The sequence below is a fragment of the Schistocerca serialis genome, chromosome 6, assembly GCF_023864345.2.
Source record: "Schistocerca serialis cubense isolate TAMUIC-IGC-003099 chromosome 6, iqSchSeri2.2, whole genome shotgun sequence".
Lineage (NCBI taxonomy): Eukaryota > Metazoa > Arthropoda > Insecta > Orthoptera > Acrididae > Schistocerca > Schistocerca serialis.
Window position 1 is genome coordinate 404,403,627 of NC_064643.1, and position 26,128 is coordinate 404,429,754.

A 26,128-nucleotide genomic window follows, 5' to 3' on the forward strand; every position below is an offset into this window, starting at 1 on the left:
CTGCTCCAAAGGTCTCTGCACCACACTAAGCACCTTTGTGTCGATTGGTTCTCACAGCCTGGTAATTTTATATCAGTATTTATCATTGGTTCACTACATCATTATTTTGATTTAATGGTTACTTGAAGCTTCCACTTCACAAAAAGATGTTATTAACGGAAAAACAATTGAAACCACAAATTGTTGAGAACTAAGGAGTTGCCAAACTGAGCAGATCATGCGCGGAAATAATTTTGAATCAGAAACTGGTATAATCGCATATAAAGGAAGCCTATGATGCAGTAGAGAGACCAAAACCTTCAGATGTAGAGGAGATGAGTCAGGAGAGAAAATTCAGTGAGCTGATTAAACAGTCGTTAACCAACACTACATCAAAGGTGAGGTTCAGAAGAAACCTTTCAGTCTTTCAAGATCATAACCAAAGTCATAAAGGAAGGTAGACTCTCGTCTGGCTCTCCAACGGTGTCCTTGATGAGATGGAAAAACTTGGATAAAGGAAAAAGAATTACAGGAAGAAGCGACATTTACAGACGATTTTGGGAATCTGATTAGTCACCTCTTCTAATGAACTGAGAAACTACGCTGCTGCATACCTTTGTTATGAATACAATGAACACATATCAGAAAGAGTTTTGCATCAACCCGTTTCCCAGAACTCCTGAAGATAGACGTTGACTGTGGATATTGTCCCTTTGACTGTTCAGATATATCACTAAACCCGCCCAAAGATGTTAACAACTATGCATGAGCAGCGCCTATTAGACGGAGGGGGTCCGACAACCGATTAGTTCCAGTCACTCCACCAAGAAGGAGATACACGGCTCGTATTGTCTGTAATTCAACCATGCCTAGACGATCAATACCGCCGTTCGATCGCGTCCACATTGTTACTTTGTGCCAGGAAGGGCTCTCAACAAGGAAAGTGCCCAGGCGTCTCGGAGTGACCAAAGCGATGTTGTTTGGACATGGAGAAGATAAAGACAGACAGTAACTGTCGATGACGTGCCTCACTCAGGCTGCTCAAGGGCTACTACTACAGTGGATGACCGCTACCTACGGATTTTGGCTTGTAGGGACCCTGACATCAGCGGCACCATGTTGACTAATGTGTTTCGTGCAGCCACAGGACGTCGTGTTACGACTCAAACAGTGCGCAATAGGCTGCATGATGCGCAACTTCACCCCCGATGTCCACGGCGAGGTCCATCTTTGCAACCACGACACCATTAGCGCGGTGCACATTGGCCCAACATCATGCCGAATGGACCGCTCAGGATTGGCATCACGTTCTCGTCACCGATGAGTGTCGCATATGCTTCAACCAGACAATCGTCGGAGACGTGTTTGAGGGCAACCAGGTCAGGCTAAACGCCTTAGACGCACTGTCCAGCGAGTATAGCAAGGTGGAGGTGCCCTGCTGTTTCTGGGTGGCATTATGTGGGGCCGACGTACGCCGCTGGTGCTCATGGAAGGCGCCGTAACGGCTGTACTATACGTGAATGCCGTCCTCCGACACACAGTGCAATCATATCGGCAACATATTGGCGAGGCATTCGTCTTCATGGACGACAATTTGCGCTCCCATCGTCCACATCTTGTGAATGACTTCCTTCAGGATAACGACATTGTTCGACTGGAGTAGCTAGCATGTTCTCCGGACGTGAACCATATCGAACATGCCTGGGATAGATTGAAAAGGGCAGTATATGGACGACGTGACCCACCAACCACTCTAAGGGATCTACGCCGAATCGCCGTTGAGGAGTGGGACAATCTGGACCAACAGTGCTTTGATGAACTAGTGGATAGTATGCCACGACGAATACAGGCATGCATCAATGCAAGAGGACATGCTACTGGGTATTAGAGGTACCAGTGAGTACAGCAGTCTGGACTACCATCTCTGAAGGTCTCGCTTTATGGTGGTACAACATGCAGTGTGTGGTTTTCATGAGCAATAAAAAGGGCGGAAATTATGTTTGCGTTGATCTTTATTCCAATTTTCTGTACAAGTTCCGGAACTCTCGGAACCGAGGTGGTGCAAAGCTTTTTTGCTGTGTGTATATGACCAACATATCCTAGATGGATGACATGAGAAGGATTTAAGAAACCTAAGTGAACTGATAGGAACTAATTTGACTGAAACAGAAGTTTCGGAAATGTGAATGAACAAGAAGAATTTAGCATAAAGACTCACTATACTCACTTAAAATAAGGACCAAATTTTGATCAATACAGAATTAAGACATTACCTGATAGTGATCTGCCTTGAAGCCTTATACACAGTAGGATCCCTTCATCTCGTATGAATAGGATTACTTCAGAGAGTAAAACTTGTGAAACAATTTTCAGGAGGATATTTGGGCCGTGAAGAAAAAGAGACTGCCTGAACAGAAGACACATCGACAGAGAGGATAGAGAGGATCTCGAGCTCCATCAGGAAAAGGAAAATATTCTTCGGATACATCCTCAGAGTGGACCAGAGGATGTTGACCCAACAGATAATATAGTTTCTCGTAAACAAAAAATACGCTAGATACAAACAGGTGTGGACGAAATTGGAATAAAACAGATTCCTAAAAAGTGATTTTTAAATGTAATGCAGACTCATATAGTTTCTCGTAAACCAAAAATACGCTAGATACAAGAGATACAGACAGGTCTGGACGAAATGGGAATAAAACAGACTACTAAAAAGCGATTTTCAAATGAAAATTCAGACTCGTAAGTTTCCAGCACAGTATTAGGACAAACGCAACATGTACAGAAGAGCGAAGAAGTTTGCAGAGTATGAGGAGGATAAAGACTAGAAGAAACGAAGCTTATCCGAATTAAAGTGGGCCTCAGATGACCAAAACGAAAAGGGGTGGTTTTTGTAGTAGTAGGATTAGTAGTGTATATGGAGCTCCGACGAAAAATCTGTAATGGAGTACTCGAATTTGTGGTCTCTCATAATCACAAACCGTCCCAACTCAATAATTTTCGTCTATTGACTCATTCTGACAGATACCGCCTGCAACTTTGACCCTTTGATGCTCAGCACGAAATTCACTTACAAGGGAATCACCCCATCGCACCCCCATCAGATTTAGTTATAAATTGATACAGTGGATAGGCCTTGAAAAACTGAACACAGATCAATCGAGAAAACAGGAAGAAGTTGTGTGGAACTATGAAAAAATAAGCAAAATATACAAACTGAGTAGTCCATGCACAAGATAGGCAACATCAAGTACATTCTGAGCTGAAATGTGCCGTGGTCCTGTGGTTAGAGTGAGGAGCTGCGGAACGAGAGGTCCTTGGTTCGAATCTTCCCTCGAATGAGAATTTTATTTTCTCAAAGTTACGATCTGTCCGTTCATTCATTGACGTCTCTGTTCACTGTAATAAGTTTAGTGTCTGTGTTTTGCGACCGACCCCAAAACCGTGCGATTAGTAGACGAAAGGACGTGCCTCTCCAGTAGGAACCGAAAACATTTGATCGCAAGGTCATAGATCAACCGGTTCCTCCACAGGAAAACACGTCTGATATATTCTATACGACACTGGTGACGGCATGTGCGTCACATGACAGGAATATGTTGTCGACCCACCTAACTTGCACACCTGGCGAATGGGTAAAAAGATTCTTCTACCTTGCCCGATTTAGGTTTCCTTGTGGATGTGATAATCACTCCCAAAAAGTGATGAAAACATAAGAGTTTGTCACATAAACTGTAACAAATGAATGGAACAGTTTCACAGTCGCACAGTTTTCCCTGTGCTCTGTCAAAACATATGTTTTTTACGTTTTCAAATGTTTCCGTGCGTAGACCGTCAAATCTTGCATATGTCCAAGCAAATCTGAACATGTCCTGTTAATTTTGGAGAGCGAAGTTGATTGTGTGTGAGTGCCTGAACTTTGATAATTTTCTGAAAACAAAAAATTAAACTTTTCACTCGAGAGAAGACTTGAACCAAGGACCTCTCGTTCCGGAGCTGCTCACGCTAACCACGGGACCACGGCGCTCGTAAGCTCATATTCTCCCTGTTGTTGCCTACCTTGCGCATGGACTACTCAGTTTGTATATTTTGCTTATTTTTTTCATAGTTCCACACAACTTCTTCCTGTTTTCTCGATTGACCTGTGTTCAGTTTTTCAAGGCCTATCCCTGTGCCAACTTATAACTAAATCTGAGGGGGGGTGCGATGGGGAGGTTCCCTTGTTAGTAGGAGGTCCGGGGACTTTAGGTCGCAAGGAATGGATGCGATTCTCGATTCTGTTTACGTGCGTTAGGATATTAACCTCGCACTCGTTTGTGGTCGGTTTCGTGCGAGGTGTGGATGCGGGTGGGCGTGGCAGGCATGTCGGACGATGTGACGCGGCGGTGACGCGCCCGACTGGCTGCAGATAGCGGCGTCGCGGCGGCCGGCGCCGACAGTCTGCGACCAGCAGCCGCCGCTACGCCACCCTACTCCCAGCTCCTCCGTAAGTTATTCACACATCATTCTTCTTCGCTTTCTGTCGGTCGGGCAAAACGAGGATGCATTTGTAAACAAGCTTACTCTTCAAATGACAACTTAACGACACGCATCCTCCAACAACTTGTTCTATACGTTATTCAACAGGCGAGGAAAGTAGTTAGGTGCCAGAGGTACTGTAACAGTATCGATCGAGATGACGCCATGGTAAAAAAACCGAAAGAGTATTCGGAAAAAGTGGTATCCGAAAACTCCTCCGTCTACCCCTGATTTACGTTGTCGCTGTTCCGCCAAACCATTTCAGGCTAATTGGCCGGTGTTTCCTCCAGTGCAGCGCTCGGCTTCCTACTTATCTTACAATTAGTCCACTTGAGCTCCTACTGCATTTACGCTTGGAAACATAATAATTTTAAAATGTGTGTTCCACTCAATATCATCAAAGCATTTTCTAAATCTGCAAAAGTTGTAAAGGTGTGTTTTTTCCTTTTTTTTATCTTTCTTCTAAAAATGTTACAGAGTTGTTATTGCTTCGTATATTTTTACGATCTCCAAAATCCAAACTCATCTTTACCTATGTAGATTTCTGTCAGTCGTTCCGATCTTCTGTGAATAAAAATTCATATTTTGCAACCATTAGTTGTTAAATTTACGGTTTTGTGATAAACCTGTCGACAGCTGCCTTTTTTTTTTGCATTCGGAGTATTACATTATTCTTGGAATCTGAGGGTACTTCCCCTGTCTCAAGTGAAAAGTAGACAAGTTTTGTGATGGTTCGTTCTCCCAAGAATCTAGCGAATGTCGTCTATTCCAGGTGGCTTATTTCGACTTAAGTCTTTAACTACTCTATCTCGCATTGTTGCATCCCCCTTCTCTTCATCAACCTCCTATTCCTTTACCATCACATTTGCCTCGAGTTTCGTACTTTTGTACAGCTCACCTATGGCTTCCGTCCACATTTCAGCATTTCCTTCTCCGCTTAATACTGGCGTCATACCTGAGAACCTGATCTCCTTTTTCCCTCAGTGATGTCTTTAACCTTCCGGTAATCATGCATCTTTCTACAGGTTTCCAGTGAATAAGCCACCGGATTAGTATCCTGGAACAAGGTATACAAATATTCGTTAGCTCGTCAGTGTTTAGGTGTTTCACGTGCCTCCTAAGTCGCTTGTACAGAATTCTAAGACGATTATGTCATCACCCTTCTACAATTAGAGCTAGTGCACTGTCTCTAATAACACTGAAACTGAAACGGCGTTAACCTCAAATTTGCCTTCCCTCGACGTCCACAAACGTGAAATTCTAAAATCAGTTTTTCCTTCTATCCTATCTATGACTTTTCTAGTGGCTCTTTCGGCAACTGCACCATCTTAATTCACGATGGAATTATCCAGAACTGCGTGAAATAGGTTCATTTTGTTTATAGTTACCACATGACGCCTTCATTCCATAGGGACAAAATCTAATTTCCTGCGAGTACGCTGGGCAACGTTTCAAACACAGGAATGTTCAAATTTACCCGTGAGCGGGTGAAGCGGCTGTATGACGATTAATTGTACGTTTCTGTAGTTCTTAGAACCTCTCTCATCTTAAATTCATGGGTTTTGCGTCAAAACGCTGGAGGAACAAGCTTTACTAATGTTAACGTCTTCCATAGAGAGGAATCTTGTTCTTCGTCTTTGTTGCATTCCATTTCATTAATTGAGTTGAATACTTTGTTAGGACTTAATAGACCCTGAATCATTGTATCGAATTTATTTTGTGTGCATATTGACTTCAGGGAGACCATAAAAGGAGCTCATAGTAATTTTGCAGGTACTCTTTTTCATTAGATCAATATTTGCCGTACACAAGAACGAAGTCGATCCAACCACTAGCTTTTCTTTCTGGAATATCGCCATGTTTCTTTATGTAATAGCTAGCAAATACTTCACGAATACTTCTGACTGTTACTGGATTGTAAGACAGAATAATTCTACACAGACGACACGCCCTTATAAAAGCAACCATTGCGCCAACTCCCTCGGTCTCTCACACTATTTGGAGAGTAAGGCTCTGACTGCTGTCCAGATATCCCTATTTACGTTTCCGTTACTTCTCCAAATCACTTCAGGTGAATTCCAGGGTGGGCCCTTCAGTGAAACCCCAACGAAGTTCTTACTTCATACTTGTGCTATAAAATTAGTGCTACGCCTGTAGTAACTGCGGTGTAGACTAGATGTTAATGTCTAACGACCCGGCCTCCTACACAAAATCAGCAACACCAACTACTTTTCAGGTGTCAACTGGCTTTATTTCCATTTTCTGTGCTTGCAAACATCTGATTAAGTTTATCACCAAATGTTGTTCACCATACGAGGCAAAAACCTTTTGAACACCGTGCTGTAATCCGTATTTTTCGTTGGTATTGCTTCCTTACAAAAATGCCTTGCAAATAAAGCACTCAAGCAGACTGTCGTTATCAGCACTCTTTGGTACCTTCAGTTGAATGTAGATGCCGATGAATAATTGGAATCGTACGTGATTACCTGACATCGTAAAAAATTGTTGTGATGCCAAAAAGTCTAACAAAATAGCCAGGTGGCATAGAAATGTGATCTCGAGTCCATTTGTCGTAGTGCCGCATCTGTTCTACACTGTCACGATGTTATCAGTCAACTAATGTTGAATCTCTGACCAACATTATGAGTAGAAGAGATTGCGACGCACAACGAGGAAGATACTTAAGACGCATGGGGATACGTTATCTGTTCCTGTATAAGGAAATATGACGAGACACACAAGGGGAATTACATTAATCGAGACACGCGAGGTAATAAGTTTGTAGGAAAAACCGTGTTGCGAGCACCACGCAGTAATTCTGCTCTAGTCGGCTCGATACACGGTTACAAGCAGCCTGACAGCTTCATTACAATATTTTCTACGCTCGTAAACTAAATCGCATTATTTTTGTACAACAGAAGTTTCTGTAGCCGACGTCCTTTTTCTAGTAGAATTAGATATTCTAATGGCTGCTGCCGCCCAGCACTATACCACTGTATTCGTAAGATCAGTCATTGTCTGGGTCTACAAAGGAAACAGTCCACGATAACTATCGTGAGAACTTTACCATGTGAATTTTTGCGCACTCAGTGCATTCTGTGGGAGACTTGTTACCTCTCTTCCTGCTTAAGCATCTGACCCGCTACCCTATTAACGGCAACTGCTGCAGATGTCCTTCACAGAAGTACTTACTATACTCTCAGTACCAGATTACCCTTTATTGAGAGGGTAACAGGGAAAGTGAGGAAGCAACCTCCATCTCGTACATGTTGGGTCACGGATAACTTTGAGATAAGCGCCACCTGGTTCGTGTAGTACCTTGAACAGTTGCGAATCAAATGCTAAGCTAATGAAAATTTAAATGTCATAGGCCGACAAAACTGAAATTCTACGAAAGACTTTTATATATATACCACAAAAGGTCGCTATTAAAGTTTCTTTTGCTGCGAGCAATTTCGAATTTTCTTCATGATTTAGCAGATCTTACAGCTAAGTGGTATAAACCACGTACCCATGGTTACACTGTGTGTCAAATATATAGCTACTGTAGTGAAGGCAAGTGGGCCTCGAGCGTGGCAAACCCAATTCGACACATATCAAAGCTTCTTAAGAAGAAATTAACGTTATTTGTCTGAGGAGTCATGGGTGGTCCCAGTGAAACATTAAAAACAGTCTCATAATTCTTTATCACAAAACTACTCTAAATGCTACACAAAGAATGAAACAGCATTCATCGACGACGCAGAAATTGTTGTCTATGCAGACTGTAGTTCGAACGCAATGATTGGATTAGTACGATTTCTATTGGGTCTCCAGATTTCGGCCATTCTAAGCGAACCGAGAGAGGAAAAAAAATCCCACTATCAAGATTAATATCCGTATAAACTACGGTCGACTAATTTTCGTGGGATGTCACAGATCTCAGACCGGTGCACTTTTCCTTCCTGTGAGCGCTGCAAAGAGCATTTAGCTCTAGTTCACAGAGTAAGCTGTTTTCTTCAAATCTCTTTATCCTGTGAATATATAAGGTTCACTGTTATTTGTGACAGTTATATTGCCTGAAACGGTGGGAATGTCACTAGGACGTAGCGATCACAGTAATGTTGGTAATACTTTTTTATGATGATGGTGCATAAGGCACTGAAACTACTTATAAGGTATTAAATAATTTGCGATCGAAAGAGAAAATTTATATTTTTCTTTTACTGTACTGTGTTATTAATGGTGTCCTCCTAGCGTCGGGACATCATATAAGATCTATTTAAAGAAGCAGTAGGACCTCCAGTTTCGAAATCCTATATTAACGAACAGGTGAACGGAGTGCTGACAAAAATCACCCCCCCCCCTACCCCCTGCTAAAAATTCACCCCAATGACGCCTTAGATGAAAAACGAAGCAGCAGTCATTCGACAGGGAAGCTTCCTACGTATATGAGAGTGCCACGGTGTTCGATCAGTCGTAACAACTGACATATTATTAACGTCATAGGACTACACCAAAAACGGTAGAAATTGTTATTACGGTGTATTGGCCCCAGGCAGATGATCCGAAACAGTCGTTCTTTTTAAGATGAGTCTTGCAGTATGCTTTGCTATATTGGAAAATTCACGACAGAAAGAGAATGGACTTTGTTTATTATGTACAAATGCACAACCCATTAATTACATATTAATATACAAGACCAGCAAATATTCCTAACACTTCGTACCACGCAAAGTTCTCCGATGCCTTTGTTTTCTACCTCATTAGATAATCCACTGTGCTGCACAAGGAACTTCATTTTTACTTTACGTTACGTTCACCCTGAACTTTAGTTTCGATATCTGCTTACTTTAGTGTATTGTTCTAGAACATAACATGAGAAGGCATTCAGCTTTCTTCATTTCCCGATGCTAACTTAATCCCTCTATGATGTTCTCCAGACGCGATTTAAAAAATTCTGCTGAGGGTATTAGGGTATTGATTATTCTTAGTTATACGAATTGTGTATCTGTAATGATGTCCCGTACATTCGTTTTAAGGAATGAAAAGGAATCATATAATGAAGGACTAGGGTGTTCAAATTTACGTTGTGCTTTTCTGTTTTAAGTTTTCTTCACTTCAGACGATTGTTGGGAGTGATTCCTCCAACAAATCTACAGCTAATATTTTCCCAAAACTCTAATGTCTCTAATGATAATGGTGTTAAAATTTTTAATTTTATCACTCTTCCCTCGTCCTCCTCCTCCTTCTCCACCTCCTCTTCTTCTTCTTCTTCTTCTTCTTCTTCTTCTTCATTTTCGTCCTCGTATTTTGTTAGAATTGGAACATGAATGAGAGGTGCCGGTACTGCGTACAAACTGACTTCTGTAAAGTTGAAACTCTTTCAGCGACAGGGGCAAGTAATCACCAATCATCAGTCCAGGGAGTGGCTAGGTTCTTCGCAATGTCGGTCGGATATAGACAGGCAGTAGGGCTCAAAAAAAAAAAAAAAAAAAAAAAAAAAAAAAAAAAAAATCTGATACAATTCTAAATGTAGAACAAGAGCCCAAGAGCCCAAGAGCCCAGAGGACACGCTAATTGAGTAAAACAACCCTCATGTGAACTACGCTCGTTGCGCACCGGCAAATCACAACTATCGCGGTGGCGCTTTATGGGAGGTGATGTGATCTGCAGCAATGAAACTCCGTTGTTTTGCAATTTATTGTTCGTCGTCACAACCATCTTTCCAATAACTGAAGTTTATTCCACCCCTCTACCTCACTCCCCCCTGCCCTTCAGCATTGGGCGAGTAAGTTGCCTAACAGACAACAGACAAGCATTCAAAGGTGCGTGACTTAATGAACAGACCGGCCGCGGTGGCCGTGCGGTTCTAGGCGCTGCAGTCCGGAACCGCGGGACTGCTACGGTCGGAGGTTCGAATCCTGCCTCGGGCATGGATGTGTGTGATGTCCTTAGGTTAGTTAGATTTAAGTATTTCTAAGTTCTAGGGGACTGATGACCTAAGATGTTAAGTCCCATAGTGCTCAGAACCATTTGAACCATTTTTGAACCTTAATGAACAACACACACACGCACCATCGAATGAGCAAAATGGTGTTTTGGTATTAATTGGCATTCGAATTCGAATAAATAGTTGTGCTCTTGCCAGTGATTATAACTTCCAGCTTGTTCTTCAGTTTTCACTTTTTGACAGTAGTTAAGGCAATAGCACTTCGCCATTCACTTGACGGGTAAGCAATCTGGAGTTCAGATGCATTAGAGTGTTAAACTGAGAAGATTCGTGGACAATGTACTAACGAAATTGCTTACATAAAGACCATCATATCGACCTCAACCTTCTAAGGGCACACACGAAAATCCTACAGTAAAAGATGATCGATGTGATTGGCATACGACCTTTGGAAAATACGTTTGTAATTGTCAAAGGGTAAGAATATTGACACAAAATGAGCCTGCTTGAGGATTTCATAAAAGAAGGGCGTAAATGCGGTTAGGTATCTTTCACAATATATTCCTTGTGATGCAAACAGTAAATGTACTATTAACTTTATTTTTTTAACGCAATAACTTTTTTATTTTATTTTTATAATTGTGTCAAAAATAAACATAAATTCGTAATAAATCTGTAACTGATCTACTTGAACGGAATGTCCTTTCTTCCAAAAAGTAAATGCACTGTCAACTTGGTCTACTGTAAAAGCACTTTCTGAGAACCACTCCTCGTTCCTGCACATCGTTTCTTACTCAGTGATTCGTATTGGTGATCATTGGAAGAAGAATTCTTTCGAATATCGAGTACGTGTAAAACGTCAAGCAAGTCGTAAAAACTACTATCTCAGCTGTCACTGAACTTTCAGATTTCACTTAACTAAAGAGAAACACTAGCACTCCCTGCAGCAGAAGTCTACGTTGTGTTTACCTAATCGACCGAGCGGGCTAATAGCTTATTGTGTCACGCCGGAAAACCGTAAAATATCTCTATTGTATTTTTGTTACTGCTGTATGAATGAGCCAAACGTCGGTAAAGTCAAATAATACTTGTTTTTGCGTAATAAGCAGCTATTGTGTAACATAATCTCGTTTTCAATTATGCGGGCCGCTCATGGAATGGAACGGCTGAGAAACGGATAGGTACTGTTATGAGACTGCGCGAACAGCATGATTATAAATTTGGCTGTATAAATCATTCATTCATTCATTCATTTTTCGTCTTCTACTTCTTATCATCTCTCTCTCTCTCTCTCTCTTTCTCTCTTTCTTTTCTCCTCCTGGTTTCAAACCGTTGTCGCTGGTCGAATCCCCTGCGTATAGATCGTAGACTTGTAAAGCTACACAAACAATATATTATTTACTAGTAATCCTTCTAATTGAACGCTATACATGATAATAAATTCTGCAGTAAACAGTAGTTTTTACGAAAGTGAAGGTCTAGTGCGTCCTGTCGAGAGCTGCAATAGATTCAGACTGGACCTGCGGCTCTCAGCATGCAGATTCTGCATTTGCTAGCTTCATATATTTTCGTACTGCTGCTACCTATAAACCATTGTCAGGAGAGTTACGCAGGGATTTTATCTATTTTGTCTGCCATTGACGTCACTGCTGATCACGCTAACGTTTGTGTGAACTAGCAACGGAAGACTGCCTGAAAGTGAGTCAGTGTATCAGAACTTACTTTAATTTGGTACATGCACTTGATTGGTATGTCCCTCGCCTTCCGTCCTAGCCGGTCCTGCGGCATTACTTCGTCAAAGATCATAATTTGTGTCTTCGTGGTGCATGTCTCAAACCTGTGAGCCTAATAAGTTTAGGAAGTGAACATATGCACAGATGCACAGCAAAGCACACTCACAGCGCTTATCTACGTGACATTAAATGAATTTAAGTTTGCGGGAAGTGAGATACGCAGATGATAGCTTGGAATATTGTAACTGCCGAATTCCATTAAGCTGACAGTTAAATAACTCGCAACAGTTGAAACTAGGGTTCAATCTTTGAATATCTCTGTAGTTCACATTCTCCATAACTTTTGTTACACCTTCGTCATCTTCCATACTGCTACGCTTTCCGCAGGCTTATTTACCGTTGCAAGTCTATTACGTTAGTAGTTCCGTAGCATCACATTTCATACGTTTTCGCTGTCAACCTACTGCTAATTTTCTGTCACTTTCATAAGGCAGTGTGCGCAAGGTGTACAGTGCAGTCCTTCCTTAACTTGACGGCGTTAGCGATCTGCGCTAAGCCCGAACTAAAGTTTACTTTGTCTGTGTCGGTCTGCTGTCCATGTTTATCTTGCTTTGGATAACTTAAGTATATTTGTCTTACTGCTTTACGTCTTCTACTATAACTGTTCCACTTTTATCGGTTTTTGTCGCGTTTCTACTGTTTAAAATTATTAAAGCTGTTATATCTCGTGTAGCTCGATGATAGAGTCCTCGAAAAACACTCGAGATGGGAGCAAAGTACCACGGCGCGTGGCACCCGCGAAAAACACCGTGTTCTGTCTACCTGGTGGGCAGAGTGTCCGAAGACACGGTCTGGGACAAGAATGTAAACAGTAAGTGCGCAACAGTGCACTATGCAAAGCGAGCGTAGGCCGAGTAAACAATATTCGGGCTCTTGCTAGCGTGCGACTCACTCCGGAGTCCGCGTACTCGAATAAGGAGAGCTGTGACTCCGGAGGGCCAGCCCAATGTGTGCGACACTGAAGCCGGTTGCGGTGGAGTCGCCGATCACTCCGACTCTCGACCGGGAACAACTGACGTACATGAGTCTGGTGGGGATACCATAAAAGCCTCTTTTCTTCTGTCGCAGTTTTAACTGTGCATCAATTACCCTGTCTGTACTGCTGACGAATTCTGGATCTCGTATACTTTCAACAAGGAAAACAACTCCACCTGCAGCTTTTATCAAAAAAATGGTTCAAATGGCTCTGAGCACTATGGGACTTAACATCTATGGTCATTAGTCCCCTAGAACTTAGAACTACTTAAACCTAACTAACCTAAGGACATCACACAACACCCAGCCATCACGAGGCAGAGAAAATCCCTGACCCCGCCGGGAATCGAACCCGGGAACCCGGGTGTGGGAAGCGAGAACGCTACCTCACGACCACGAGATGCGGGCAGCTTTTATCATTGCTATTCTTATACGGAGTCATGAGCAGATCTGTTCCAGATCGTACTTATTGTTACTATTTGCCTCATATCTGAACATCACAGTAGTACGTCGTAAAATACAAGTTAAATTGGTTCACGAAGTGCTCAACTATTTAGATTTTCTTCTGTCGTTACTCACACATTTGTTTCCCGTAAGACCGTGGTACTTATCCCTAATTTTTCTCTTTCACCATCGCAACGTTTTACTTCACTTTTCATCGCAATCTACCAAGCGAGGTGGCGCAGTGATTTGCACAATGGCCACGCATTCAGGAGGACGACGATTGAGACCCGCGTCCTGCCATCTTAATTTAGGTTTTCCGTAATTTCCCTAAATCGCTTCAGGCAAATGCCGGGATGGTTCCTTTGAAGGGGCACGGCCGCCTTCCTTCCCCGTCCTACCCGATGTGACCGATGAACTCGCTGTTGGTCCCTTCCCCCAAATCAACCAACCATCGCTAGTTGTCTGTAGTTCCACAAGTGATGTGAAGAAATACTCTTGCTGGTTTTTTATTGTCTTGGTAACTGTGAGAATAATAGCTTCGTAGCAGAAGCTGAAAACGCGCCATAGTGATTTGAGAAAGCATCAGGAAAAGGAGGTAAAATCAGAGTTTAATATTCCATCGACATGAAGACTGTAGAAAAAGCTCGAATTGAACATGACATTGTTAAATGGGATTTGGTTAGGCAAGGGAAATAGTTACATCAGGATGGCTATACGTGTTTCTGAATCCCGTTTCTACGAAATGCAAATTTAATGTCTCAATCACTGCGACATTTCGCTAGTTAGAAAGAGGACTATGAGGAGTCTTCGCACCAGTGCCCTAGATTCAGGATACGTGACACTGTTCAAGGTGATCCGGTTAAATGGGGGCGTTACACTCAGTGCTGTTTGGTGCTGCGTACCAGTACCTTTGCTCGTACTTCTCTCTTACGTTCGATGGCAATAAATCACACTAAACATAGTAAAGTCAACTACATTATACTCACTTACCAAGTCACGCTTCGCCAAGGAAAGCTACTAATGTGGCCTACGACTGAAATCATTTCATTTAGACGATTGAACTGAATAGCTCGGTGTCCCCAGGCAACATCTTCATCTATCTGTATCCTGGTAACCACTGTGAAGCGCATAGCAGAGGGTATTTCCCATTATTCGATGTATTCATGTATTGGGTTTTCTTCCTCGTTCAATTCATGTATGGAGCGTAGAAAAAATGATTGTTCAAGACCTCTGTAATTAGTCTACTCTTTGCGACCCCCTATGGCAACAATTCTAGAAGAGGTATAATATATTCATCGATTCCTCGCGTAATGCTGGTTACTGAAGTTTTGGAAGCAGGCTTTTGCGGGATAGTTGGCGTCTATCTTCCTAAGCGCCTGCCTATTCAGGGCTCTCGTCATCGCCTTGACGGTCTCCCATTGATTAAGTGTTTTTCGTTACGTGAAGTGCACAATTTTACCTTTATGAACACTTAAAGCAAGTCACCAACCTCTTCACCACTTTAAAATCCTATCAAGATGTGACTGAAAATTACTACAGATTTTTTCAGATTGTACTTCAGTATAGATAATGGTATCATCTGCAGAAAGTCTGAGGTCATTATTAATGTTGCCTGACAGGCCATTAAAACACAACATGATCAGTAAGGGTCTCAACACGGTTCCCTGCGACGCACCTGAAATTACTTCTACTTCTGTCGATCAGTCTCCGTCAAAATAACATGCTGGGTCCTCCTTACCAATAAATTCACAATCCAGTCACAAATTTCTCTTGATACTCCATATCACCGTACTTTAATTAATTATACGTTAGTGTGGTACTGAGTCAAATGCTTTTTGGGAGTCAACAAATACTGCACTGCTTCGAACCACGGATGTCAGGATGTCATGTGAGAACAAATGACCAACGTTTTTGGAATGCAAGCTGGTTGACGTGGAGAAGGTAATTCAGTTAGAGGTACCTCATTACGTTTGAACTAAGAATATGTTCAAGATTCTACGAGAGACTGAGGTCAAAGCTGATGGGCCAGGTACTGTCGATCCCTTCCGCTGTCCTCCTTGTAGACGGGTGTAGCCTGTGTATCGTTCCAGCTACTCACCACAGTTTCTTGTTTGAGGTTTCTGCGGCATATTGTGGTTAAAAGAGAGGCTAATTTAGTAGCAAATTTGTATACAATCTCTTGGAACCTGCAGCTTTGCTCAGTTTAAGCGATTTCAGTTGTTCCTCAATGCCACTGTCACCTAGTGCAGCTAGAATTTAACTTGGGCAGTATTCCTGGATATTCTGTGTAAAAAAAGACTTGAAAATGCAACTTTAGTAATTCTGCTTTTGCTTTGTTAATCTCAATTTTAGTTACTGTCACGTCCTTCAGTGTCTGGAGACTAAATTTGGTGCCACTGACATCTTTTTATATGACCAGAAGTTCTTTAGGTTTTGTGGTAGGTCTGTCGAGAAGATTCTGTTGCGGTATGCGGTGGTCGTCGAATGCTCCACGCTTTTTCACAGCCAAACGTATTTCATCTAGCATCTTTTTATCTATATTGTTTCACACGCATTCTGTAGCAATCAATGTTTCTTAAAGAGTTCTTTACTATATAGGGTCCCTCCCATCACGAGCTGTTGTACTAGGAACATATTTATCAACTTCTATCAAGTATTCTTCTAAACTTGAGCCACAGGTCGTCTACACGGTGCTGCCTAGAGTTGAATCTTGAAAGCTCGTCATTGAGTCATGAAACTACTGCCTCTTTATCTGTTGTTGTTGTAGTTGTCTTCAGCCCTGAGACTGGTTTGATGCAGCTCTCCATGCTACTCTATCCTGTGCAAGCTGCTTCATCTCCCAGTACGTACTGCAGCCTACATCCTTCTGAATCTGCTTAGTGTATTCATCTCTTGGTATACCATCTACGATTTTTACCCTCCACGCTGCCCTCCAATACTAAATTGGTGATCCCTCGATGCCTCAGAACATGTCCTACCAATTAATTCCTTCTTCTAGTCAAGTTGTGCCAGAAACTCCTCTTCTCCCCAATCCTATTCAATACCTCCTCATTAGTTATGTGATCTATCCATCTAATCTTCAGCATTCTTCTGTAGTACCCTCTTTATCTAGTTTACTGAAAACACAAATCTTTCTACTTATATTAGTCGCTGTTTGTAGTTCGACAATCATCATTGCTACAACTGCCTCGAGGTCACTGCTACCAGTTTCAATGCGGACGTCCAAAGAGAGGTCGGGTCTATTCGTTTGGATCGTACGCCAATACTTAGAGGTCACGTACAGCTATAGTTATTTGCACTAGATGGAAAGTCGCTCAGTACGCTCATTTAGAGGGACTTTACACTTCTTAATCCTGTAGCACAATTTTAGAAATCTGCAGCCTATCTTGGTCACAAAACCTTCTGTTCTGAAAAGGTAAACGGATGACATTATATGTTACTAGGACTGCGCGCGCTTACCGTTTAACAGCTCTAAAACCAAAGAGGTAAATGAAATGAGCGTATGACATTGCTGGCCGGGAGCCCCCATCCGGGGAAGTTCGGCCACCGAGTGCGAGTCTTATTACATTCGTCTCCACATGGGCGACTCGCGTGCCGGTGATAGTAGTGAAGTGATGATGAGCACAACACCCAGTCCACGAGCGGAGAAAATCTCCATCCCGGCCTGGAATCGAACCCGGGCCCGCTCGATGGGAGGCAAGCACGTTACCACAAATAGGTCGTAAAGCGAAAGCAAATGCCATTAAAAAGAATCGATTGTGCTCAACTGCTGTCAGATTGACCAGCTTGGACCCATTGGTCGTCTAGAGGAAGGTGCAAGGGACCCACGCGTTAGTAGCGATGCTCTAGACGTTACCCAGGCACGAGGAAGTTTCCTCACAGCTTAGGCGCAAGCCATTAGCTGTCAGTATCGTCGGCGCGGCGTGAGCTCACGTGGTGTCCTGTCATTGGGCTGCGCCGCTCGCACAACAGGTAGGCGCCCGCTGCCCGCTGCCGGCACGCATTGTGTAACAGCGCGGGGCAGTGGTTTCAAGGCGACGCGAACGCGATAGCCGCGCACGGGCTACGGGCCGCCGGCTGCCCGTCATGTCGATTACCTGGAAGCGCCACTTGCGTAAGCCAGCCGCCCGCTACACCGTGCTGGCCTGTTTCGAAATAGCGCACCCTTATCAGCGGGTTCGGATTATCTGCAGAACCCGTCTTATCGCGAGCACAGCGGCGCCCGATCACGTCCGGTGCAAGCACCACAGCCTCTGCAAAGGTCGCGAACACGCACGCAATAATTACCTACCACTCAAGCTGCCAATGTTCTGCGCGTGTGCGGATATCCTGTGGGAGCAAGCGTAATGGCACATCTGTTGCTCTCAGTATACATAAACAGTTTACCGGGTAGGCTCAGCAACGCTATTAGTTTGATGGATGACGTTGCTGCTGCATGTCTGAAAGATATTCCAAAAACACGGTCAAACACAGACACTGCAAACAGTATTTCATGCCTATACAGGCCGCGCCAATAATAATAAAGTTTCTCCACGTACGAGAATTGCAGCAGTTGTGGGAGTGCAGGACCTAGACACACGGTGCCATTTGGAAGTTTCTGTCGGTCCTAGAGACTTGCTCCGATACCCGAAGTGGGTAAGGCGACCGCTCACGAGAAGCGGGAAATCCGGGTTCGCGTCCCGGTCCGGTACAAATTTTCATTTGTCACGAGTAAACTGTGCAGCGGACGTCTGATCGTATTCGCAATTCCGAATACATTTCTTCCATTTCATATAGTTATAGATCAAAGAAGTATCTATTGCATGCACGCCTGAATGGCATTTCACAGCACTCCGTCAAACACAGACAATACAAATAGTATTATAGAAAGACTTGGATGGAATTTCCATTTTCTCCAGTGAATGACGGCTCTCTTTAAACGAGGATATAGCAAGAAGAAAACATCTGTTAGTGCCAGACCACAAAATCAATGATAAGTATGTGATGCACTGCGTTGCTATAGTGTTTGGAGTCCTGACTAGTGAGAAAGACAGCTGACATCAACGATCTCAGAAACTTGGTGCTAGCAACAGTTCTGTCGGCACCAATGTATATCTTGCTTAGGAATCATGAGAATAACATAAGACAGATTAAGGTCCATACTGATGTAGAGGGTGATTATAATTAAACTTTCAAATCGCTGTAGAAATAACCCCACCGGTCAGAATGACGTCAAATTGCAACGGATATTATCGGAGAAGGGGGGAAACGTATGGCAGAAGAAAAATAAATAGTTACAAAATGGAGCAATAGATGGCGCTGTAAGCACCATAATTAGACAAATGAATCATACAACAATGCCTAAGGCGTACGTCTGACGTTAAACAAACTGTACTACGCTGTGTGCATTGGTGTACAGGCGTGATACTGTTAGTTAGCAAGCCCATACACCACGGCAAGGTCATATCACATCGAATGGAAAAAAATAGGTTTTTAATTGTCCTGAGGCCAAAAACCGCATAAAAAGCATCGCTCACATCGGTTTCTAACTGCCCTGAGGCCAAAAACCGCAATAAAAAGTACCAAACAAAATCAAATCGAATTATTAATTTCCATGTGACCCGCGCAAAACATGTTCAATATGCTGTCCACCGTTTTCTGCAACAAGTTCAAATCGAGAAAAAGAATGTTCCACAACTGATCGAAGTGTTTCCGGGGTCATGTTCACAAAGTGTTGCGCAATGCGTGCCTTCAATGCAGCTAAGTTTCCAGTCGGACCGCTGAAAACAACATCTTTCAGATAGCCCCACAGCCAGAAGCCTCACGGATTGAGATCAAGTGATCGGAACGGCCAGGCTGTAGGGAAATGGCGGCTGATAATTCTAGCATTTCCGAAATGGCGCTTCAGCAGCTGCTTAACTGAATTCGCAATGTGCGGAGGTGCACCATCTTGCCTAAAAATGATCCCATCCACACATCCACGCTGATGGAGAGCTGGAATGACGTGGTTACGCAAAAGACACTTATAGCGCTTAGCAGTGACGGTACAGGTAACAGAACCGGAAGTACCTGTCTATTCGAAAAAAATATGGCCCTATGATAAATGATGCCGTAAATTTGACCTTTTCCGGATGACGTGGTACTGGTTGATTTGCATATGGATTTTCCGTTGGCTATATTCGACTATTCTGTGTATTGACATATCCTGTCAGATGGAAGTGGGCTTCGTCTGTTCACAAACTCTTCCAGTTTGATTCGTCTCGTATGATGGTGTACTTTGTCTAGGCCCGTATCTCAGCTTTGTCGTATGCGTTGACGTTTCTGAAATGAATATGGTGCCGAACAACAAGCTCCGCAGTCACAGTTACCGGTAAGTCGACGTCCTGTTCTTTCCAAATGCGTAAGTTATTGCGAAGAAATGGATCATTACCTTCGAAGGTAAAAGGTACTTCATGTGCACCATTTGAACACCATCCCTCACACTAGGAGGGAATTCACAGACGCGTCTTCCTGCATCCCAGTCCTCCTGTCACTGCCGCGTTATGCAGCAGTCAGATTATTACGAAATGTGAGCGTAAATGCTTCAGGAAACACATCTGAGCGCTACACAACTTTCACCGAAATGTCACATGCTCTATACCAGTCGCCCCAATTGGAATATTTCTGTAACGATTTAGCTGCGTTAACAAAGGCATCCACTGTCACTGAGGCTCAAAACCGATACTGTGGTGTAAACTTGCTCACATCTACAGTCTCAATAAAATGTCCACACCACGCAGGTGTGGGGAAAAAGATAATTGGTGTTGGAGGGAGGTTCTCGATTCGTGGCATTTCTTACGCTGAGAACCAAATACCGCAATATATCACTTTAGATACTAAGATCCTGTGCCTGCCACCTTTGTTACTTGACCTGTGGCACTATTTTATGTCGCCTACGAAACCACCAGCTCAGTCGAAAGTTTACGCCTTTCTCTCGCCGCATTGTTGTTAAGAGCTGAACATCGTGAGATCAGAAGGAATCAAGTCCCCCAAAACAATAATCTTTATCGTCGTCATCATCTTCATCCAACGTGCAGAAAGTAACAAAGATTGAACCCTATATTAATTACGGATCCTACTTGAGAAGAATGCTTTGCAGTTTTACCTTACCCATTCCAATACTTACTGTAATACACACATCAAAAAAGGTTCCCAGAAATCCTGAAGATAGACGTTGACTGTGGATGTTGTATCACAGACACAGTCCCTTTGACTGTTCAGAGATGTCACTAAACCAGCCCAAAGATATAAACAATCATGCATGAGCAGCGCCTATTAGACGGAGGCGGTCCGACAGCCGATCAGTTCCAGTCATTCCACCAGGAAGAAGGTGCACGGCTCGTGTTGTCTGTAGTTCAACTATGCCTAAACGGGAAATGCCGCGGTTCGATCGCTTCAGCATTGCTACTTTGTACCAGGAAGGGCTATCAACCAGGGAAGCGAACGGGAGTCTCGGAGTCAATCAAAGCGATGTTATTCGGACGTGGAGGAGATACAGAGAGACAAGAACTGTTGATGACATGCCTCGCTCAGACCGCCCAAGGGCTACTACTGCAGTGGATGACCGCTTCCTATGGATTTTGGCTCAGAGGAGCCCTGACAGCAACGCCACCATGTTGAATGATGCTTTTCGTGCAGCCACAGGACGTCGTTCTACGACTAAAACTGTGCGCAAAAGACTGCATGATGCGCAACTTCACTCCCGATGTCCTCAGGACTGGCATCACGTTCTTTTCACCGATGAGTGGCGCATATGCCTTCAATCAGACAGTCGTCGGAGACATGTTTGGTGGTAAATCGGTCAGGCTGAACACCTTAGGCACACTGTCCAGCGAGTGCAGCAAGGTGGAGGTTCCTTGGTGGTCATGGAAGGCGCCGTAACGACTGTACGATATGTGAATGCCATTCTCCGACCAATAGTGGAACCACATCGGCAGCATATTGGCGAGGCATTCGTCTTCATGGACGACAATTCGCGCACCCATCGTGCACATCTTGTGAATGACTTCCTTCAGGATAACGACATCGCTCGACTAGAGTGACCAGAATGTTCTCCAGACACGAACCCTATCGGACATGCCTGAGATTGAAAAGGGCTGTTTATGGACGGCGTGACCTACCAACTACTCTGAGGGATCTACGCCGAATCGCCGTTGAGGAGTGGGACAATCTGGACCAACAGTGCCTTGATGAACTTGTGGATAGTATGCCAAGACGAACACAGGCGTGCATCAGTGCAAGAGGACGTGCTACTGGGTATTAGGGGTACCGGTGTGAACAGCAGTCTGGACCAACACCTCTGCAGGTCTCGCACTGTGGTGGTACAACATGCAATGTGTGGTTCTCATTAGCAATAGTATGGGCAGAAATGACGTTTATGTTGATCTCTATTTCAATTTTAAGTACAGGTTCCGGAACTCTCCGAACCTAGGTGCAAAACTTTTTTTAATGTGTGTATTATGCAACACACCACACACTGAGTGAGATGGCATAATGAGAAACAAATCGTGACTAGTCATTTTGAGATAAGGGAGTTCAAATACCTACCTGGTTATTACCAATGTAGCAGGTGGTTGCTTTAACATCTTAATTTGTAGTTTACAATGCTGACATGACATTAACTCAGAATTTTTAAAATGTAGTGAATTTCTGAATTATACTTAGCGAGTTTAACAACCTGGTGTTAGGATATCAACGTGATTTTCTTCTTAAGTCTGAGATTGGAACCCTAGTTCTTGCGTGTACGAGTCCTGCGCCTTACCGCAGCACACACCCGTCGACCGCAACAGTATTGTTACTTCTACTTTGCAATTCATGTCACACAGTACATAGGTCTGTATAGCCTTACACGTCAATCAGCTTTCACTAAGTTGTACAAAAGCATACGTGTCAAGGTGGAAAAAACTACGCTCCGAAGTTTCTGTGATGAGGCTCTTGTTGGCCTCAGCTCTAGAGACCATTATCTGACATGAAGTGGCAGGTGCTGAATTATTTTCCTGTTCTTATATTTGCTCATACTGATAATGCGCTACATGAAAACAGACCAACCATGAACGTTATTACGTATCACATACAGATGATAAAGGTAACCCGTTATCACATACAACAGCCTCACGTGGAAAGCGATGCTATTGATTGCTCTTGTGCAGCAGTAAAATACACTTCATGGCCGAACTATTCACGCACTTTGGATCTGAGGAAGAATTTTTGAGTATGAGAAAAGAATACGGTAAAATAGAAATAGAACTAGTTCCACGGACTGATGATCAGATATTCTGTCTTGCCACAAGTTATGTGAAATCTAAGCTATCTTATATCTCGAATGAAAATACAAAAAGTAATTAATATCTGAACGCTCAGTCAGTTACATTTAATTGAAGTATCGGCTTTGTTGTTTTGGTCAGCAAGTAAAAAGAAAAAGAAAAGGATCAAATTTCTAAACATGTAAGCCTTCGCAAGAGGATTAGCAAACACTTATCCCATATTCGACAACGCTGGATCTTAGAATTGGTGATGCATTTTCCACTGTAATTCGATTAGGATTTGAAATGTTAGAGACTGTCAATGTCCTTGTGATGAGCAGTCTCAACGAGTGATGCTGTCACGGCGAAAAAAGGATGCAGACGCTGCTGTCTGGGCTGTACGAGAAAGCAGCAGCCCTAATAAGGGTACCTACACTAGACGTTCTCGCCTTTCAGCGAGAGACCGATCTGTAAGTGCTAGTAGTAATTGGAGCTGTAATTGGCGCTGCCTGTTGTGAACGGTGGCGCAGTCATCTTCTCGCGGCTGCTGCCGTGACCGCCACTTGACGGCGACCCATCGAGAAGGTCTCTCAGATCATCCACACGGTGCTCTGTTTCCCATCGGGTCCTCCAGTTATTAAGAGTTAACTGCCTGCTATTGCGTGCTTATTTGTAGACACCGAACCACGATTGGACTGGACCTTTCTCATGTATAAAGTTTTTGTCAAGAGATAGAAGGTACCTTAAGCATCAGAAACATGTTATAACCCACTGTCAGTAAGCCGGAAACAAATGTACCCTCGTTGATTTAGACGGATCATGAAGTATATGTGATACATGGAAGAATCCCGGAGATATTAAAAGGTATCAGATAGATTATATAATGGTAAGACAGAGATTTAGGAACCAGGTTTTAAATTGTAAGACATTTCCAGGGGCAGATGTGGACTCTGACCACAATCTATTGAATATGGACAGCAGATTAAAATTGTAGAAACTGCAAAAAGGTGGGAATTTAAGGAGATAGGACCTGGATAAAATGACTAAACCAGAGGTTTTACAGAGTTTCAGGGAGAGCATAAGGGAACAATTGACAGCAGTGGGGGAAAGAAGTACAGTAGAAGAAGAATGGGTAGCTCTGAGGGATGAAGTAGTGAAGGCAGCAGAGGTTCAAGTAGGTAAAAAGACGAGGGCTAATAGAAATCCTTGGGTAACAGAAGATATATTGAATTTAATTGATGAAAGGAGAAAATATAAAAATGCAGTAAATGAAGCAGGCAAAAAGGAATACAAACGTCTCAAAAATGAGATCGACAGGAAGTGCAAAATGGCTAAGCAGGGATGGCTAGAGGACAAATGTAAGGATGTAGAGGCTTATCTCACTAGGGGTAAGATAGATACTGCCTACAGGAGAATTAAAGAGACCTTTGGAGAAAAGAGAGCCACTTGTATGAATATCGAGAGCTCAGATGGAAACCCAGTTCTAACCAAAGAAGGGAAAGCAGAAAGATGGAAGGAGTATATAGAGGGTCTATACAAGGGCGATGTACTTGAGGACAATATTATAGAAATGGAAGACAATGTAGATGAAGATGAAATGGGAGATATGATACTGCGTGAAGAGTTTGACAGAGCACTGAAAGACCTGAGTCGAAACAAGGCCCCGGGAGTAGACAACATCCCTATTAGAACTACTGACAGCCTTGGGAGAGCCAGTCCTGACAAAACTCTACCATCTGGTGAGGAAAATGTATGAGACAGACGAAGTACCCTCAGACTTCAAGAAGAATATAATAATTCCAATCCCAAAGAAAGCAGGTGTTGACAGATGTGAAAATCAGTTTAATAAGTCACAGCTGCAAAATACTAACACAAATTCTTTACAGACGAATGGAAAAACTGGTAGAAGCCGACATCGGGGAAGATCAGTTTGGATTCCGTAGAAATATTGGAACACGTGAGGCAATACTGACCTTACGACTTATCTTAGAAGAAAGATTAAGGAAAGGCAATCCTACGTTTCTAGCATTTGTAGACTTAGAGAAAGCTTTTGACAATATTGACTGGAATACTCTCTTCCTAATTCTAAAGGTGGCAGGGGTAAAATACAGGGAGCGAATGGCTATTTACAATTTGTACAGAAACCAGATGGCAGTTATAAGAGTCGAGGGGCATGAAAGGGAAGCAGTGGTTGGGAAGGGAGTGAGACATGGTTGTAGCCTCTCCCCAATGTTATTCAATCTGTATATCGAGCAAGCAGTAAAGGAAAAAAAAGAAAAATTCGGAGTAGGTATCAAAATCCATGGAGATGAAATAAAAACTTTGAGGTTCGCCGATGACATTGTAATTCTGTCAGAGACAGCAAAGGACTTGGAAGGGCAGTTGAATGGAATGGACAGTGTCTTGAAAGGAGGATATAAGATGAACATCAACAAAAGCAAAACGAGGATAATGGAATGTAGTCGAATTAAATCGGGTGATGCTGAGGGAATTAGATTAGGAAATGAGGCACTTAAAGTAGTAAAGGAGTTTTGCTATTTGGGGAGCAAAATAACTGATGATGGTCGAAGTAGAGACGATATAAAATGTAGGCTGGCAATGGCAAGGAAAGCGTTTCTGAAGAAGAGAACTTTGTTAACATCGAGTATAGATTTAAGTCTCAGGAAGTCGTTTCAGAAAGTATTTGTATGGAGTGTAGCCACGAATGGAAGTGAAACATGGACGATAAATAGTTTGGACGAGAAGAGAATAGAAGCTTTCGAAATGTGGTGCTACAGAAGAATGCTGAAGATTAGATGGGTAGATCACATAACTAATGAGGAGGTATTGAATAGAATTGGGGAAAAGAGGAATTTGTGGCACAACTTGACGAGAAGAAGGGACCGGTTGGTAGGACATGTTCTGAGGAATCAAGGGATCACAAATTTAGCATTGGAGGGCAGCGTGGAGGGTAAAAATCGTAGAGGGAGACCAAGAGATGAATACACTAAGCAGATTCAGAAGGATGTAGGTTGCAGTAGGTACTAGGAGATGAAGAAACTTGTACAGGATAGGGTAGCATGGAGAGCTGCATCAAAGCAGTCTCTGGACGGAAGACCACAACATCAACAACAGCATGAAGTATGTCGCGTGATGTGCTCTGACGAATATATAAATGAGAACGACAAGCCGTTAGCACTATTTAGGAGAAGAACTGGATAGATCAACTTTTTGCCAGTAGTATA

The 26,128-nt window shown here is 43.0% G+C and overlaps 1 protein-coding gene across 2 annotated transcripts in view; it reads left to right on the forward strand.

Annotated features, from left to right (window-relative positions):
- LOC126484304 (villin-1) overlaps positions 1–26,128 on the forward strand; it is a 389,949-nt gene that overhangs the window by 223,708 nt on the left and 140,113 nt on the right. The window contains exon 1 of one of the 2 annotated variants that reach the window (XM_050107738.1): positions 4,435–4,468. The exons of the other annotated variant lie outside the window; for it this stretch is intronic. The gene's annotated coding sequence lies outside the window, so the exon portion shown is untranslated. Of the gene's footprint in view, positions 1–4,434; positions 4,469–26,128 lie in introns of those variants that run through there. 2 annotated transcript variants of the gene reach the window in all.